The following is a 16,714-nucleotide window of genomic DNA, read 5'->3' as shown; positions in this document are numbered from 1 at the left end:
AGCTGAGCTGAACAGGTGACATGCTTAGGTTGATAAGCCTTGTTCTGTAGACAAGTGCAAGAGTCATACCCTTGAAACCACAAGTAAAATGTCGATAGTTTTCCACTTTAGGAAAATAGTCCATCAATTTGATCAGCCTTTCAAAAGAATCTATGATTTCCAGGAAAGCTCGGAACTACAGGAGTGGTCTGAGCCTCAGCAGATTTAATCCTACCTTTGGAGAGTTAAGGAGATTGGCAGGCTTTTTCCTTACTTACTATTGTCATCAGTTTCAGGCAGGCCACCAACAATAAGTAAAAACACTGGCAACGCCAAATCCTCTAACTTCCCTTTTCTTGTAAGGATGAGATGAGATAAACCATCTCATCAGTGTTTTGATATTTCACTCAAAACATTATTGACACAAGGCAATAACCCAATGAACATTCGTTAAACCAGTTCTTAAAACAATCCACCCAATGCCTGTAATAAACAGTTACAATTGTAAAACAGAACTCATCCTCTGGAAAGGAAGGAGAGCGGAGACTTCCTTGTGAGCCCCGTCTACTGGGCTGCCTTTGTGTGTGTTTTTTCCCCTCTTCCCAGTTATTCCAGGAATGATGATGTTGGGATTCGAGTTAGTTTCTGAATGGTGACTATTAGGTTAAAACTTTTCTCAGTGTGACTGTGAACACATCTAGGCCGTCAAAGATCCTGGGGAGGTTTTCTGTGAAGAAGTCCTCCTGTGGGTGGAAATATGGTCCACAAACTATCAGTTCCTAGGAACCTCAAAGGGGTCACAGAATAGAGGGTGGTCTTATGGAGAATGTTTGTTTTGCAATTAATAAGAGGTACAGGGGCCTTAGTAAGCCTTTTAAATTTAAGCCAACAATCATTAAATTTGAGTCCCTCGATGCACTGAACAATTCTGCTTACTTAAATTGCAATGCATAAATCGGCTATAAAAGGAGGGATTATATCAACTATAAAATTCAAAAGTCCCAACCAGGGGAGTGGGTAAAGTGACTGTGATTAAAAGCTGTTTGGAGGGTAGGGGTGGGCTGGCTCAGTCCTTGTTTTATCCTGTGTCCTTTGAAGATGAAAACTAATCAATTTTTTCCTGGCCTTTAAGCTATCAAGGTTAAAAAAAAAAAAAAAGAGTCTGAAAAAAATAAATGGGACCCACAATCTACCTTCAAACGATTTGGGGGTGAAATACTCTAGGCCCTCAAATATTTCCTGATGATAAAAATGTATGTCAGTTACTTCAATTACTAACTCCTGATCCACTACTAGTTTGGGGTGGGGGGCTCCATAACCTTACCAGTTGGTGAGAGGTAAAAGCAAGCTTGGGAAGGTAAGAGAATTAAGAGCTGTCTATACAGTTCTAATTTTAGGTCTAGAAAAAGCAAAAATTAGTGGACTGGGGTAGTGTAAGAGGAAGGGTATGGAGGTGGAGGCTGGAAGGAGCTGATACCCAGGAAGTACCATAAGAAGCCCAGGAGCCAGGTCCAGCTGAAGGGCAGGGCCATCATTACAGAGGGTGTGTGTGGAGTGAGCAAATTACAGGAGCTGGGAGAGTTGGGGTTGGGTCTGGGGCAACAGGGGGTATAGGCTGAGAAAGGTGATGTAAGAGTTTTAAGAAAACCTGTTTGAACACGGTATGGGACTGCAGGGGAGGGAGACCTGCCTAGAAACGGGAACAAAGGGAATAGGGAGGAGGGAAAGTTAAACCTGAACAACTTTCAAAGGGGAGGCAGGTGGGGTAGACAATGCAAAGGGCAGAAAGGAAGACAGTCGCTCTGGCCACCGGCAAGGTGTCCTGGGGCACTCAATGGTGCTTGGGCACAAGTTTTAGATTGTTAGGGGGGTTAGGCTACATTCTTTTGTAGAGATTCTTGAATGTGAAGAAATGGAAAGGGATCCAGAAGGTCTTGGTCCTGTGGGATTCATACACTGAAGAACGCACATGGGACGAATCCCTCCACAGAGAAGCAAGGCATGAGCCAGCTGATGATATTCAGGGATAAGAGGGGTCGGACACCCCTGGTAGGGCACAGGCACAGCAACAGGGGCTGGCAGGGATGAGGTCCCCAGGAGGCAGGAATCCAGATAAATGTGAAGGCATTAGCGGTGAGTGGTAGAGCCCTCTTCTGGAGTCAGGAGGAATGAAAGAGCAAAGAGGAACAGTGGAGAGGGAGCACAAGAAAACTCGTATGTTGGAATTTTTTTTTTTTTTTTTTAGAGACAGGGTCTTGCTCTGTCACTCAGGTTGGAGTATGGCTCAGTGCAGCCCTGACTTTCCAGGATCAAGCAACCCTCCAACCTCAGCTTCTCAAACACTGGGACCACAGGTGCGCACCACCACACCCTAACTTTATTTTATTTTGGAGACACAGAGTCTTACTATGTTGCCCAGGCTGGTCTTGAACTCCTGGGCTCGAGCGATCCACCCGCTTCAGCCTCTCAAAGTACTCAGATTACAGGCATGAACCACTGCGCCTGGCCCATGATCACGCAGTGTACATGTGCACACAGTAGGCACTCAATTTTTTTTTTGAGATGGAGTCTTACTCTGTTGCCCAGGCTGGAGTGCAGCAGCACGATCTCGGGTCACTACAACCTCCGCCTCCCGGGTTCAAGCAATTCTTGTGCCTCAGCCTCCTAAGTGGCTGGGACTACAGACACGCCCCATCACACCTGGCTAAGTTTTTGTATCTTTGGTAGAGACAGGGTTTCACCATGTTGCCTAGGCTGGTCTCCAACTTCCTGAACTCAAGCCATCTGCCTGCCTCTGCCTCCCAAAGTGCTGGGATTTCAGACGTGAGCCACCGCGCCCAGCCAAATATTTTACTAATTAATTAGTCATCTCAAAAAAATGGGCAGTCAGGTTCTGTGCTATGAGTAAGAAGAAGAGAAAAGAAGAGCTGTTCAGATTAAGGAGCAAAGGACCCCAGGGAGCTGGGGCAAGGCAGCCCCGTGGCAGTCAGACAGACAAAGGCCTCCCCAACAGCCAGGGAAGATGAAGCTGAACAGAGGGGCAGCTCTTGGTCAGCTTTGGTATTTAAGACCATGTGATCTCAAGGTGCTCTTGAACAAGAATGGGTACACAGGAGCAGCCAAGTGGCACTCTGGAACCCTCTCCTCCTACTCAGGGTACATACAGCATCCTGTTTCCTACACTGGATGGCTGGCTAAGGAGAAGGAAGGAAAACTGACTGTCTTATTTCAAAGGGCTACAACTTATATTCCAGCTGTGACAGGCAAGCCTGTTACATTTCTTCCAATGGATGCCCAATTCACACACATAGCTGCTCTCCTCAAGAATAAACAAGTGGATTCTATATACAAATACCAAGGGCACCAGGTCTCCAAAAAGAGAAAAAATGTTTTACATATGCCCAACCCAAAATGGCTTTCACATTTCTTTTCAGGCTGAATTTTGCAGCTTCAACCCAGATGTGGCTAGGTGCAGAAGGTGGCTGGAGAGCCACAAGGGACTGGCTGGTGCTCCCTCCTAAGAGGCAAAACGCCCCCCAAGGGCACAGTGTTCCCTGGCCTTCCACGCAGGTTAAGTTGGTCTGAGCAAATCTGTGATTCAATTAGTGTGAGTTCAGTTGCTCTTTTTTAGGTCAGTTCTTTCTTTTGTTTAGATTTGACTCGAGATTTACTTCAATTATCTACACCTCTGCTGAAGTACCTAAGCAAATTAAACCATTTAAAGTGAAGTTTAAAGGAAGTGGATGGAGCTTTAAAACAACTTATGCAAATAATTTCCTCCTTCTCCCACCTCTGTTCCCTTCAATTACTAAACTCCAAGACAAGCAACTGCTTCTCAAAGGAAGAGTCTAGACTCTTAAGTGTGAATGCGAAAAAACCCCATGGTTAAGCCCTGGCTTGCAGAAAACTAAAAATTTCAGCAAATCTGGAATGAAATGTTACTTTCTGAGTTATACAAAGCTTAGCAGCTGTTCCCAGCAAACATGAAACCCGAAAGGGGTGATGCTATCTTTATCTTCTACCTAGAGTTAAAGCCGGTACTGTCCAGGGCAGAGCTGCCAAGGAGCCGTCTCAGTTCTAGTCTGCTGAACACAAAAGACAAAGAAGCCAAGGGAACACATGGGCCAGCAAAGGACACCTAAACAACAACAAATAATAGACCCACCTGGAAGAAAGAAAATGCAGTTAATAATTAAAAATTTTAAAAGGATGCAAGGAAACAAGCAGTTCTTAATGTCACTTGGAAAATCCTTTTCAATCAGTTCAAAATTCAAAAGATTAAATCACATCTAACTCTATCTGGATTTCCCAAGTGCAAGGGGAGGAAACTATTTTATCAGGTTTCTTCGAAGGGAAAACACATTTTCTCTATTAAAACTTAAGTCCTGGCTGGGTGCTGTGGCTCACGCCTGTAATCCCAGCACTTTGGGAGGCCGAGGGAGGCGAATCACCCGAGGTCAGGAGTTCGAGACTAGCCAGGCCAACAGGGTAAAACGCTGTCTCTACCAAAAATACGAAAATTAGCTGGAGTTCGAGACTAGCCAAGCCAACAGGGTAAAACGCTGTCTCTACCAAAAATACGAAAATTAGCTGGCCGTGGTGGCACATGCCTGTAATCCTAGCCACTCGGGAGGCTGAGTAAGGCAGGAGAATCGATTAAACCTGGGAGGCGAAGCTTGCAGCGAGCCGAGATCACGCCACTGCACTCCAGTTTGGGCAACAGAGCAAGGCTCTGTTTCAAACAAACAAAATAAAACAAAACAAAACTGAAGTCCAGCTCATAAAGACTTCATAGAAACCTTCTTCAGACCACCTGATGGAATCAGACCTCAGCTCAGATGAGCATCTCAGGGCAGGCAGATGGATGATGGAAAAAGACCAAAGAAGAATCAAAAGGGAGGGTGATGAGAACAGGGCCTTTCTTCTCATAAGCCTGAAAATTACACATAGGTTAACTGAAGAAAATATTCTTCTAGTGCGACTGAACTATCTCCCTCTGAGAAACCACTTCCCACTAGGCCCCTTCGTTCCGCCCCTAACAACCCCGTTCTATTTATTGTTCAGTTTTAAATGACTGGGCAGCTGCTGCCTAGCCAGGCCCCTCTAGTATTGGCCAACACTGTCACCAGCCCCCCACACACGTAAACCACCAACGAATGAAGCTCGTGGTAAGGGGGCTTAACTTGGAATGTGAACTGTCACCAGCACACCACACTTCCTGCAAACTCTGACAGACTGTCTCCATGCAAGAAAAAATGAAAAGACTACCTTAAGGCCCGGTGCGTTACCATCCAAAGATGAACAAGTGGAACTGCACAGCAGTTAAGGAGTAGGCTCTGGAGCCACATCGCAAAACCTGCCTCTACTACTTGCCAGCAGCAGTAAGTGGCCTGACCCTTAGACAGTTAGGGAACCTCTCAGTTCTGCAATTTCCTCATCTGTAAGGTGGAGACAATAATAATACTGAATTCATATGACTGTTGTGAGAAATAGCTTAGTCAAATCTATAAAGTGCTAAAACCTATCTGGGACACATACCACCGTCCCTCAGTGCTTTTTATTATCATATACATGCTCACACCTGAGCACACATACTATACGTTCACATTAGCAAGTGTCTATTAGTCCTTCACATCCCCAGTCATGAGTTCAACAGGTGCTACAAACATTGTACTCCCACTGGGCAGTCATTTTCAAACTTTAGTATGCACCTGGAGAGCTTACTATAACAGATTTCTGGGCCCCACCTCCACATTTTTGATTCAGCAGGGCTGGAGTGGGGCCTACAAATTTGTGTTTCTAACAAGTTCCCAGGTGATGCTAATGCTGCTTGTCTGGGGACCACACTTTGAGAACCAAAGTGTCATTATGTTCTAGGCTTCAGGCCTAAGCTTCATCTAGTTTATGTGCATAGAGAACCTTATGGAGATGAAATGGAAAAGGAGAATAAAGCAAAGATGCTCGCTGCTCAAAGAATATCCACGTATTCTTCCGTATTTCCTGGCAGCCCTGTACCTTTGGGGTCAGGCAGGTCATATGACTAGTCCTGGCCAATGAGCTGTGAGCACAAGTGCCAGCCATCACTTCCAGGCTGCAGCCTTTCAAAGTCGGTATGTAACCCACTAGCTCCTTCCTTGTGGTGGCAACCTGGAAGCATGTGTAATGAGAGTAGCTGTAAGACAAGAGCAGCCTGGATCCCTGGGTTACCACTTGCAAGGGAGCTATACTAGAGAGCTGCCAGCTCTGCAGAGGATTCTACACAAACAAGCAACGGCATTTTGTGGGTTGAGCCACTGGGATTTCAGGGTTTGTTTGATACTTCAACATAGCTTCACTTAGTCTGACTTCACTATAAAGAGGATGCACACATCATCCGTCTTAAGCCCAACCTATCAAACAGATCTGAGATATTTTATAAAATCAGCCAGAATTTCTACCCTACTCTCATTCACTTCTATTCATCAAAACAGATGAATTGTTTTTAACCTATTTTGGGTCTGCTTCTCACTAACTAAAAAAATTATTTACTGCAACATGATTATGCACTAGTTGCTAATAATTTAGAAAGCTCAGTCTGCTAAAATGTATTAAAAATGTGAAAAGTAGAGGCCGGGCACGGTGGCTCAAGCCTGTAATCCCAGCACTTTGGGAGGCCGAGACGGGCGGATCGCAAGGTCAGGAGATCGAGACCATCCTGGCTAACATGGTGAAACCCCGTCTCTACTAAAAAAACACAAAAAAATAGCCGGGCGAGGTGGCAGGCGCCTGTAGTCCCAGCTACTCGGGAGGCTGAGGCAGGAGAATGGCGTAAACCCGGGAGGCGGAGCTTGCAGTGAGCTGAGATCCGGCCACTGCACTCCAGCCTGGGCGACAGAGCGAGACTCCGTCTCAAAAAAAAAAAAAAAAAAAAAAAAAAGTGAAAAGTAAATACATTGGAGGATTTGTGTGTGTGTGTGTGTGTATGTTTGTGTGTGTGTATACCACTACTGGAATCCCTTGGCTTTAATTCAGTAGGGAGGAGCAAGAGTCAAGGGTTTCAATTTTATTTATATAATCATGTGTGGACTGATTACCTGTTTTGCCAAAATAGGAGAAAGTGATCTCTTTAAGAGCATCAGAATTTAGCCACAAAACTGTATTTTTTTTTAAAAAAATAGTTCTACTAACCTAAGAACATTTTGCAATTTAATGTGTAGGTAATGAGCTGTCAACAGTATACAACTTACCAGACAGTGGAATTAAATGTTAAAAAAGATTTTCCTCTCACAAAGATTAATATCTCCCTCTCTCTCTCTCTCTCTCTCTCTCACACACACATACACACACACACCCCCACCCCAAAACACATTACAATCCAGAACACCTCAATTAACAACTTAAGACTACAAAATTCATGAAATACACAAAATTAAAAGAATTGGGGAGACAGAACTAAGAAGTATGTAAGAGAATCGCATAGGACCTTTCAGGTCCACAGAGCAAAGCAGCACTTCTTCGGAGGGCTATCTTTTAGGGGGACTGACAACCAATCTCAAAGGTGGTGGAATTTCCTGCTAGAATTCTCCCCAGCACTTTGTACAGAGAGCAGTGGAACAACTCCTTTGTGTAGACACACGTTTTAAAAACTCACTTGCTAAGGAGCTCAGTGACTTCTGCTTCCCACTTAGCACTGGCAAAGCTAAGCACTGAGATGAAGGGACCCTGCTGCTCCTGGCCTTCTCAAGTTCATAGGCCCCTCGAGTGCCCCATTCTCTGGGTGTGTCACATTCCATCTCTTTAGGTACTTCCATGTGGCCAAAAAGGAAAGGGAAAAAAAGGTAAACACTCATGTGATGCATTTGGTCACATTTATAGCTCAGCTGTAAAATCAAAGTTGAGAATAATAAAAAGGCCCCAATGCTAAAAGCTGAATTTCTTTCATATTTTTCATAGCTATTCAGCAACTGTTGGGTTTTTTGGTGAGGGGATTATTTTCTCCTTTTTTGGGTTTCAGGAGACATGAAAAAAAGTCAATCAACAATAATGAAAACCTGAAGATCTAACATTAGTGAAAGTCTGTTTTTCAAAATCACATAATATCGCACTTATAAAAAATTAGGGAGACCAAGAAAGTCATCATGTACACCCTGAAACAGGATTATTTCTTTACTTTTCATAAGGAGCTAACGCTGGGGGAGATTCCCTTAGGATACTGGAAACAAGAGGAATAATGTGCAATTAGATACCAAGTGGACTTATACACATAGCTAAAAAGCTCAGCATCACTTATTACTATCACTCTCCCATAAAGCCCCAGAACTCCCTATTATTTAGCAAAGTGATGTTCTAACACTCATAATGCATCCTCAAATCAATGTCCTTGTGTATGTACCTACGAGGGAAATATAATAAGAATATCCAACGTTTTGAAAACCAAAGCCATCTGAAAGTGATTTCACGTAGTTTCTGTGATTTCACTTGCTTGGTTTATTTCTCCCATAGTCCTGTTCATCACAAAAGACACTCAAACTATAAGTAAATTCCTGGGAGCTTATACATGGTATGCTTTATACAGCCAAAATGTCCAAAGAGATTTGTGGTTTCAGATTTTTACACATTGTCCCCGTGTCAGTAATTGATTTGTGAGAACTTAACAAGATGATCTCTGCCCCCAGCCTCAACCTGCAAGGCCACCTTCTCCCCAGCCCTGCAGGGAACTGCAGTCTGTGCTCCCCAGCGGGGCTGCTGCCCATTGGCCTCACTAATGTTACCTCCCCTTTAAGCTCTACCAACTTGCACCTAAATCTCAGCCCATTCAAGTGTCATGTGCCTGCAGTGTGCAACATCTATGCAGATGTTAAGGCCATGACCAAAACCAGTTCTTAGCTAAATGACTCCCAAGCCAGCACACCCCAACCACTTTGAAGTCCCTCCTCTGTGTGGACTCCACAGCACAGAGTTGCCAGGGCTGCTGCTCCTGGGGGCTGGTTTGCAGATCATATGACTGCTGAAATCCCTCAGATACAAGCAGGCATTGTCCACTTTTCCTTGAAATCTTGAAATCCTGGATAAGACTGGCAATCAAGTAACATTTCAATCCTCCAACAACCTTAAATCAATTGATCAAATTCTTCTCTTTGGGTCTCAGCTCCCCCCTTATAAATAATACAATGTCTAGTAAAAGCAATTTTAGTCAGTGTTTAAAGCAGACTGATTGCATTTACATTAAATAAAAGATAGGATTATGTAAAGGGGGCAAAGCTTTTAAAACAATGAACCACCCAACAAATTTCTGCAATATCTTTAAAGGGCTCTGGAAGCATCAGAGTATTAACTGAAAGCAGCTCCCTTCCTTCCCTCTCCATGTTCAGCCTCCAGCCGCACAGATGAGTTCTCTGCGCCTATGACTGATTCATGGAGGCTGATCTCCGGGCGGCCAGCAGCTATTCAAATCCACGCCTGGATGCTTCCTTCCCTGCACCTCCTGGCTCCACCAACCCAACCTCTCAACATTTGTCCTTGAGGCTCCGCCTACCCAGTGGACGTTACAAGCACATCATCTCAAATGGAGTCACCATCGCAACAGGCTGCAGGTCACTTCTGCAGGTTTTCACAAGGCACCGAAGACAAGCTCTTCCACCCTCGGCCACATCTCTCCTGCAAGCCCACTCTGTGCTGTCCCCACCCCCAAAGAGTCAGCACGCAGACCTGCCACTTGCTTCTTGGGAAGTCCTGGTTTTTCTTACTTTTCCATCTGCCCTGAGCATCTAACAGTCAGACAACGAATTCCTATTTCTGGTATGCAATTCAAGAAACAGAAATTAGTTGCATTTCCCTTGCCTGACAGTGTGACCGATGTCTATACTACAAGAGAATACTTTCCACCTTCAGCAGAGCAATCAGGAGGTATAGTTGCCATGGATTTGCACAAGACCAAATTTCAAAGCTAATTAAAATTTCAAAGAGAACAATTTATCTTATGGAGAAAAAACCCAAAACATACGAAAATGCTATTTGCATCAGAAACAAAAAAATGTATACCAACCTATAAATGTTAACTATGCATTACAACAAACCTAAGTGCACAGAAGACTTAAAGAAATTCAGTACTACTAAAAGCTGATAGGACAGCGTTTCAAATGTATCTATCTGTGAGTCTGATTATTAAAACCTGGGTCCAGCAATGCTCCATACTTACATATATAATATCAAACCACTTGGGAACCATTAGCAGGTATTAGCAACTCTGGGGAGTCTTCAACCCTGGGATTTCCATGAAAATGTCCATTAATACGTAACAAGGCCAAGGAGGAGTCTGGTATAGGACCATGGAGTGCTGAAGTGTTCTCTACCTATAAAATGGAACTACTGAGAAGAATAAAATTAGCAAATAACCTTTAAAAACAAAACAAAACAAAACAAAACAAAAAAACCAGGCCACGCGCAGTGGCCCATGCCTGTAATCCCAGCACCTTGGGAGGCAGAGGCAGGGTGGATCACCTGAGGTAGGAGTTCGGGACCAGCCTGGCCAACATGGTGAAACCCTGTCTCTACTAAAAATACAAAAATTAGACAGGTTTGGTGGTGCACACCTGTAATCCCAGCTACATGGGAGGCTGAGGCAGGAGAATCACTTGAACCTGGGAGGCACCAGGTTGCAGTAAGCCGAGATTGCGCCACTGGACTCCAGCCTGGGTGACAAGAGTGAAACTCCATCTCAACAAAAAACAAGAAACAAACAAACAAACCAAAACCAAAACCTAATAATTTCTGCTGAGTAAATACCTTTTATTTTTCAAGTTAGGATTATTCCTCTTGGCGAAAAAGCCACGTGGTCACTATTCCAGGTGACTTGTTCAATTCTGGGCACAGACATGAATTGTGGAAGAACATTAAGTAAAATGAAGACAAACTCATAAAAATAGAAAAAGTCACCTCTCAAGTCCATTTCAACTCTAAAATTCTACGGTTTTTACAGTACGTCTTAGTTGAGGGCACTCGTTCCTTCCAATTCACCATTTGATGGTTTAAATTTAACTTGAGACTTCCTTTAAGTTCAGGATTCCTTTTCTACAGAAACTATGTTCTCCAGGATGTCCATGACTTTTCTGGTACCTAAGGATCTTCGGTATCATTTGCTTTTAAAAAATCCATGACATTGTATATATTCTTTTGGTGATAAATATGCACAATTCACATTAGGAATACAAATGGCCAGGTGCAGTGGCTCACAACTGTAATTACAGCACTTTGGGAGGCCGAGGCGGGCAAATCACCTGAGGTCAGGAGTTTGAGACCAGCCTGACCAATATGGTGAAACCCTGACTCTATTAAAAATATAAAAATTGGCCACGCGCGGTGGCTCACGCCTGTAATCCCAGCACTTTGGGAGGCTGAGGCAGGTGGATCACGAGGTCAGGAGATCGAGATCATCCTGGCTAACACGGTGAAACACTGTCTTTACTAAAAATACAAAAAATTAGCCGGGCATGGTGGCAGGTGCCTGTAGTGTCAGCTACTTGGGAGGCTGAGACAGGAGAATGGCATGAACCCGGGAGGCAGAGCTTGCAGTGAACGGAGATCGCACTGCTGCACTCCAGCCTGGGGAACAGAGCAAAACTCTGTCTCAAAAAAACAACAAACAAACAAAACACAAAAATTAGCTGGGTGTGGTAGCACATGCCTGTAGTCCCAGTTACTCGGGAGGCTGAGACAGGAGAATTGTTTGAACCTGGGAGGCAGAGGTTGCAGTGAGCAGAGATCATGCCATTGCACTCCATCCTGGGCAACAGAGTAAGACTCTGTCTCAAGAAATAAAGGGAATACAGACAACCTGGTATGGTATTTGGACATCATCTGAATCTGTTAATGAGTAACTTTTTTCTACAAATCTGGGCAAAATAAATAATATTTCAGTATATGTCAGACTATACTGAAAGGTTTGTTCTAACACGTCATGTTAACTCATGAAGCAGCTGCACACCACTGAGGGGGAAGGAAAGTATTCAGAAACCAATTTTCCATAGTAAACTCCTGGGTGTAAATCATTCTAAAGTATCTTTCAAACTTCCCTGTCTCCTAAAGCATAGCATGGTGAATCAATGTATGATTAATTCAACCTTTTGTGGGGGTGACTCAGGATCATCACGATGAACAATTTATACGAGGCTGCCTCTGGAAACTAGTGACATACCCCCCCGCTACTTTACTTTTGCCACTATACCACATGGCTCTGTTGGCCATGCTTGTTTTTCTCAATTGAAAATTTTACTGAGATAATTGTGGATACACAGGCAGTTGTAAGAAATAACACAGAGGGCTCCTCTGTCCAGTCTGTGAAATTCCCCCAATGGGAATCCACCATGCCGTCTGAATTCTTGTCTCATCCCCTGACATCTTTTCTGCTTGCTATCAATGTGTCTCCTTCTGATGGCTTTTTTCCATCCCTCACATTGGCCTCAGAAGTGTTGACTGGAAAATGTGAGACAAGGTGGTCAGGGCTGTATCTACAGTAAGAATAAATAGTGCTAAAGTGCAGGCCTAAAGGATCAATGGGAATCAAGGTAGGAGTGTTAGTACCAGGGCTTCTTCGTAACACCTTTGTGGTTTTGAAAACTTTATTTTACATACCTCTCCCCGGACGTATACCCTGCTGGCTCTCACTCACATGCACATCGGCTGAATATTCTGGATCGAAGAATGCCAACTAAGTGACCTCTATATAAGCAACATACTACTTTTGAGTCAGCTAGCTAATCAATTGCTATATCCACAATGGTAATAACTGCCACTCCAGCAGTGTCCAGTGTCTTACTGTGAATACTATCCACCAAGCCATTAATAGTTTCGAATGAATATACATAGCTTAAAAAACAAACTGTGTTTGGGTTTTTTTCCTGAACTCACTGATGTTTCTAAGTTTTAACTTATCAATCACTGGTACTAGGGAACAATTCAATTACCTAAGTTGAAGGAATGAAGTTATAAGAAAGATACAATGAAGAGCATTATGAATGTGCTTTAGAGACTTCAGTAAATAAGAAAACTGTCACTTTGTTCTTCTACTGCATTAGGAACTTCTCAAACAAAGAAGCTTGATGGAGGCAGACAGAGAGGGGCTTATCAGCTTAGGACACGGCAAGGATGGTACAATTAACTGTCACACAGTCAGATATAATTCACTCTGATGAGGCCAGTGAAAGAAAACAAGGCAAAGAAAGGGCTCATCTTGTCCCTTTACATAATATCCAAATATCCCAGCACAGAAATCATCTTTTCCTCAAAGGTTATCTACACACGTGGCCTGAGAAGAAAGGCTTACAGTAAGCCTTTGGGGAGTGGGGGAGAAGGAAGGAAAAGAAAACAGGAGGAGGAAAAAGGAAGACCTCTTATCTGAACCACAAATGCCTCATGCCGCGCACTCCAAGCTGAAATGCAGTATCGTAGGTATTCTAAGGGGAAAAGAAAAACTGCATTTCTTTCCTATTACTGATTCCTCTCTGCTTCACAGACCCAGCTCAGCCAAGTGGAAAACGGCTGCCATGAGTTCTGCAGAAGCTGCCTGTTTTGCCCCGGCAGTCTGAAGGTGAAGCAGACTTCAGAGGTGGACAGCTCACAGAAAATCCAGAGAGGACACAGAAAAGCACACCAGGGCACCTTCTCCACGAGCCACCCACAGTCCATGTTACAGGCTAGAGTTCACCCTCTCAAAGTTAGAAGGTGCTCCAAAAACAGCTGGAGACTGGAGACCATAAACTACAAAATCCATGTGATGTTAAGATACTAGGAAAAACACGGTTTCATTCTAAAACATATACACAGAGAATTCTTTCTTCTGTCATGACAATACACTTCCTTAGCTTTCACATTGCTAGACAAACTAGAATCAGAAACATCTTCCCAACAGTGTGAAGATGGAAGGAAAAAGAGCTCCTTTTCCTCTCCCTCCCCCACTTCCCCCCCAAAAAAAAGAAAAGAAAGCCACGACACACCAGAAATAGCCTACGTGAGTCTGCTTCTAACAGCCAAAGGATGTGTGCACTATGAGCGGCTCCCTTGCAATGTGTGTTATAGTGAGCTCAAGCATGACTATATATGGTATGTTTACGGAGTGAATGGACACAAACATGAAGCAGAACTTATATCAGACCCCAAATGGCTTTTAAAGAGCTCGGTTCCTCCACATTTATGGCCACAAGACGTCCCCTTAAGTCAGAGCTAACTGTGGATACTTCCAGCGGCAATGTCTCCTGACTTACTGGCACCGAGCTGCAGTGACTCCACCTCACCGCCCTCCCTGGCTGTCTGCGTGTGCACACACTTCCTTCTCCATCCCCACGTCGCCTCCTCCCCTCCGTCTCCTGCCTTCCCCTTCTCAGGCCATCTATCCCACAGCCCCACAGAGACATAAATGCACATTCAAGAATGCTGTTGCTGAATGGGGCCTATGTTACATGACAGAGGGCATGGCAAGCGGGCCACAGACTGCTCTAGAAACAGATGGCAAGGCTGAGGCCCACAGCCGCTGCCTGCTTCTCACACAGGCTCCACAAAGTGTTTTATTCACATCAATGCTCTGCCTAGAAGAAAAGCCAGATACTGAAGTGTGTGTGTGTGTGTGTGTGTGTTGGTGGGGTGAGTGTAGTCTGAAGATGTATTAAAGTCCTGGGGTTGGCGCGCAGAGCAGGAAGGAGAGGGATACAGAGAGGTGGCGTAGGGAGAGAGGGAGAGGGAGAGAGGGAGAGAGGGAGAGAGAGAGAGAGAGAGAGAGAGAGAGAGCGCTTCATCACTGGCTTTAACAGTCTTGCCCAACCTGTTCTGCGGTATTTTCTGTTAACTCCTTTCTGGCAAATAGATGCAAACAGCAACCCCTTTCTTCCCTCTTCTTTTCCCCACAGGCATAGGGGCAGTTACAGGCAGAGAAAAGTCCCAAAGAAAAAGACGGGGCTCATTACTGACTGAAATAAACCCATAATTTTGTTCATCTAGTGTGACACCTCCACTATCAGCTACTGGGGCTGACATTTCACTGGAAACTACCAACCTCACAGGCTCTCTCCATCTCCCAACTCTCCTCCTGACCCTGTAAAATAGGTAAATCGAGGTTAGGTCCTCTAAAATAGATACATCGAGATTAGGCTGAGCTAGGTCCAGTTTTCACGCACTTGAGCAAAGCATTAGGTAAGAAGGAGGCATCAAGTTCTTTTCTTCTTTTTTGGTTGACATTAGGCATTTATAGGGTTAATAAGGGCAGCCTGAAGACCAGAAATTTACCTGCTTAGCAACAGAAGCATCAGCTAAGCTGTACTGGTTGTTTTGATACAGGAAAAGCAGTTTCTACCTGGTGAAAATTCCTGGTGATGTTTCAGTTGCCATTTTAAGCAACACACATTACTAATCACAGGTAGAAACCAGCAAGAAACTATGGGAAAAGGAGAAAAGTCCAAGGAGACTTTGCTCAATTGAAGGGACCACACATGTAAACCTGCTCTGAAAATTAGAACAGATCAGAGCTGAGAAAACGGCTCTTGGAAGCACTACCACACAAGCAAGCTCGTTTTCCCTCTACCTCCTTGTTTATGGCTGCTTACTCTTCACATGGACCTTCAGGAGTCTTCAGGTAGTGGAAAGAGTGGGTGTCTTTTTTAATCATAAAAAGACAGATCTTCCCCTCTACACAGTGAGATGAAAAAGAAAGCATGACTCTCACAAAAGATTACACTTCCCCCCTTAACTATGTTCGTATGTCACAATTTTATCAAAAATGCAGATGTAACCCAGGACCTTCATAACCTCTCTGAAGGACAACAAATAAACATATCTACTTCAAAATCCAACTATAGAAAGCTTCTTCATTTTCAACAAGTTACTGTTTCATTTTTGGAAGCTCCAGGATACCAAGCACACAGAGTTGGTTGCTATAAGATGTTTACTGCTGCCTTAACAGAAATTTATCTCCTTGGCCGAAGCAAGGCCTAAAAGCAGTTACAACTGACAATTTGAACCAATTGTTGAATATGTAAAGCACAGCAGAAAAAGATTAAAATATACTTTATTTTTTTTTTTTTTTTTTTTTTTTTTTTTTTTTTTTTTGAGACGGAGTCTCACGCTGTTGCCCAGGCTGGAGTGCAGTGGCGCGATCTCGGCTCACTGCAAGCTCCGCCTCCCGGGTTCCCGCCATTCTCCTGCCTCAGCCTCCTGAGTAGCTGGGACTACAGGCGCCCGCCACCGCGCCCGGCTAATTTTTTGTATTTTTAGTAGAGACGGGGTTTCACTGTGGTCTCGATCTCCTGACCTTGTGATCCGCCCGCCTCGGCCTCCCAAAGTGCTGGGATTACAGGCTTGAGCCACCGCGCCCGGCTAAAATATACTTTATTAACTAAAATACAAATAAATAGAATTTGTTAAAAAAAAAAAAAAAGAATAATGTCAATGTATAAGGAGACATTGAGACAACCAGAGAACACAACACCTACATAATTACACAGGGTCAAAGAATGTCTATGTGAGAAAAACAAAACAGAAGTGAAAATCCTAACATTAATGCTATCACCTTTGGATAAGACCCTGTTTCAAGAGCAGAAGAATAAGAAATTAAGCAATTACTTATAAATACTCTTTAATACCACATTGTAAAGTTTGGTTTTCACAGTTTCCCTTAAATTCTTTTTTAAAAATTGAGTTTTATATTATAACATAGTTGACAAACTAAAATTGTATACATATGGTGTACAGGTTAGGTTTTGATATATGTATA

At 43.8% G+C, this 16,714-nt stretch overlaps 1 protein-coding gene across 8 annotated transcripts in view; it reads right to left on the bottom strand.

Moving 5' to 3' along the window:
* The window catches only part of RREB1 (ras responsive element binding protein 1), a 147,580-nt gene that overhangs the window by 93,490 nt on the left and 37,376 nt on the right, over nt 1–16,714 (bottom strand). The window contains exon 1 of one of the 8 annotated variants that reach the window (XM_050789350.1): nt 7,610–16,008. The exons of the other annotated variants lie outside the window; for them this stretch is intronic. The gene's annotated coding sequence lies outside the window, so the exon portion shown is untranslated. Of the gene's footprint in view, nt 1–7,609; nt 16,009–16,714 lie in introns of those variants that run through there. 8 annotated transcript variants of the gene reach the window in all.

This window comes from Macaca thibetana, chromosome 4 (assembly GCF_024542745.1).
Source record: "Macaca thibetana thibetana isolate TM-01 chromosome 4, ASM2454274v1, whole genome shotgun sequence".
NCBI lineage: Eukaryota > Metazoa > Chordata > Mammalia > Primates > Cercopithecidae > Macaca > Macaca thibetana.
This window is presented reverse-complemented; position numbering and strand designations above follow the sequence as displayed.